General features: G+C 44.7%; 1 long non-coding RNA gene across 1 annotated transcript in view; it reads right to left on the reverse strand.

Moving 5' to 3' along the window:
• Window positions 1–1,221: 1,221 nt before the first annotated feature.
• The window catches only part of LOC123986335, a 2,531-nt gene continuing 945 nt past the window's right edge, over window positions 1,222–2,807 (reverse strand). The window contains exons 2-3 of the long non-coding RNA XR_006828850.1: window positions 1,426–1,645; window positions 1,222–1,311 (exon numbers count right to left, since the gene is read on the reverse strand). This is a non-coding gene — a long non-coding RNA (uncharacterized LOC123986335). The remainder of the gene's footprint in view (window positions 1,312–1,425; window positions 1,646–2,807) is intronic.

The following is a 2,807-nucleotide window of genomic DNA, read 5'->3' on the forward strand; positions in this document are numbered from 1 at the left end:
TTATTTGTTTTTAAATGTCTTTTTAATTGCTCTATTTAAAAAATATATTGTATATCGTATCAGTCTGTGCACAGCAAATGTTCTACATACATAAAGCTGCATTAGGGCTGCAACGATTAGTTGACTATAAAAATTTGTCGACGTGAAATTTCGTGAGAGGCCGTTTAAGGGACAGATAGCAATCTTCTGATTAGGAACATTTCTGGCTGTTTATTTCTAACTGCAACGTACTACAGGAAGTGCTGGGGGCAGCATCACATCCACCGTCTGCCCTGACTGCTCGACTGTAAGACTACTCACGAAGAAAAAGCATTTATGCGAGAAGCGGAAAGAAGCGGAGAAAGAGGCAAACAGCAGAACGTTATTTTGTTTTTACAAGTTTTCTTCGCTGTTTAATCACTAAATACACTTTTGGGCGGTTTTGAGGTGAGAAATCAACTGTGCAGAATTTGAATATTGGCAGATTTTACGAAAGTTGATGGCAAATCCAAAATGTGCTTTTTTTTTTTCGGGGGTTGAGAAGCTCCACAACACGCCCACGAGGTCAGACCGGCCGGCCAACTGCTAAAAAAAATATATTTATACGTAAATGTATTTATGAACATCAAAATGTAGTTTTTATACGTTCTGTAAGGTATTAATTCATCACGGGATCTTAAAAGTTTAAACACTGTCTCTTCTGTGACCTAATCAGATACAGGATGTGACATCACATAATGACATCACTGGCTGTGAGCTCTGATGGTAGCGCACTCTCTGTGTTTCATTGTTTCATAAAGACATTTATCAATCAAAGTTTGAGTCAATATGTGCAGACACTGACCTTTATACCCTTGGAAGCCCTGGGGCCCCAGTGGCCCCGGTTCACCTAGCTCTCCAGGCTCTCCTGGGGCCCCGGGAACACAGTAAGTACCTGAAGAAGGAAATAGCAAGTCAGCTGGGCGACAACAGGAAATGATCTGTACTGATTACTAAAATGAATACATGAAATTAACTTCACTGAACCCTAACGCCACACAGGTGAAATGCCACACAGGTGAAACGCCACACAGGTGTAACGCCACACAGGTGTAACGCCACACAGGTGAAACGCCACACAGGTGAAACGCCACACAGGTGAAACGCCACACAGGTGTACACAGTGTTGTCTGGTACCTGGTCTCCCCGGTTCTCCTTTTGGTCCTCTGAATCCAGGGCGTCCTGGTTTTCCAGGTTCTCCAGGTGAGGGTTTGCCTGTATAGAATGCACCTGGATCTCCTTTGACCCCTTTGCATCCTGGAACTCCACTCTGACCAATAACACCTGCCGGTCCTGAAGGGAACCAACAGAGAACTTTATTCATACCACCTTAAATCTGATCCTGATACATAAAAAACACGTCCGGTTCTGTTTGAGAAACGTTTGTTTATCGTTCTCTTGTTCTACCTGTGAGGTTCCTGAGTGTCAGCAGAGTTATCACTAAATAACGGCCCCTTCACTGTCGCTGCTCATCAATCATACTAAATGTTTCTATGAACTGAAATGGGCTGCAGGTACCGACCAGGTATGGATCTGCCGGGGGCTCCTGGGGATCCATGCATTCCCATCACCCCCATGTCACCTGGAGGGCCGCTCAGTCCGGAGGCCCCGGGGTCCCCAACTACACCTGGAAGACGGGAAGCAGTTAGCTGACATCAGAGGTTAACATCATGCAACAGACATCCTAGATATGAACACGCAGACGCTGCAGGTGAGATGCGTCTTTGCCGCCGCCGCCATCTTGCAGCAGCTTCTGCCGCAGAAAATGTCACACTCCTGTGCTGCTTTTGGTGTTTTTATGAAAGAAATGCTAAAACCAAGCACAGGGAATCATATTTCACGGGCGAGAAGTTATGCTACTTTTACTGACGTGCTGAATTTGATAAATCAACGTAACACTTTGTTTTAAAACTAAGTGACTCTCCGGATGCTAAATGAGGCTAATTTATTTCAGATTTATTCAATCTGTGATCAAAGTGACGCAGTTGGTCATACGTATTTGACTAATAGTGTCATGTGATGTTTTTCCCTGTCAGCTATGTCAGTGTTTCCCCATGTATTGGTGCTGCCACCCCTCATTCTTCAAAGGACATCTACCTGACAGGTGCTGTTATAACAGCAGCGCAACTCCTTTAATGAACAGGGATGCACGTATTGAGTGTCTGATGGTCTGGAGGAAAATATTCTAGCAGTAAATGTACGCTTTTGGTTACCTGTAAACATCCCCCCTCCCTTTCAGACTGGAAGCTGAGCAGAAAAGCTAACTGTACGTCTATTGGCTGCTACGTAACGTTGTAATGCTGTGTTCACGCTGAAAGCCAATCCAGCGTTTCTTGCAGCTTGATTGCACACAAAGTCGATGCGTTTGTCGCGATGCTGTGTTGCAAAAGCCTATCATTCATGAAATTGTCCGGAAGTCACCGGCGGCTTCAGAGCGTTGTTTGGAGAGGACCAGGCAGAGCTGGACGGGGAGCAGCGCTGCAGCTTTCGGACAAATAAACCCCCGTAGTCGGTCTGGATTCTGCTCTGACAGCTACGCCGTTTACCCGCAGGAGGAGCTCAGAGTTAACTGCTTTTATTAAATTAGCTACATTAAAACTTGATTTATCTTCACTGGAGCTTCTCAGCAGCTTCCGTTCACATCCGGTTCCACTGTTGTTGTTGTTGTTAGCGTCAGAGCTCTGCTGGACTTCATATTTATATAAAAACCTTCATTTCATTCAGAAAACAAACATTTTAAAAGTTGTTGTCCTGCTGACAGACCTAAATTACTTTCCCCAGATCTAATA

Source organism: Micropterus dolomieu, linkage group LG17, assembly GCF_021292245.1.
Source record: "Micropterus dolomieu isolate WLL.071019.BEF.003 ecotype Adirondacks linkage group LG17, ASM2129224v1, whole genome shotgun sequence".
NCBI classification, from domain to species: Eukaryota; Metazoa; Chordata; class Actinopteri; order Centrarchiformes; family Centrarchidae; genus Micropterus; species Micropterus dolomieu.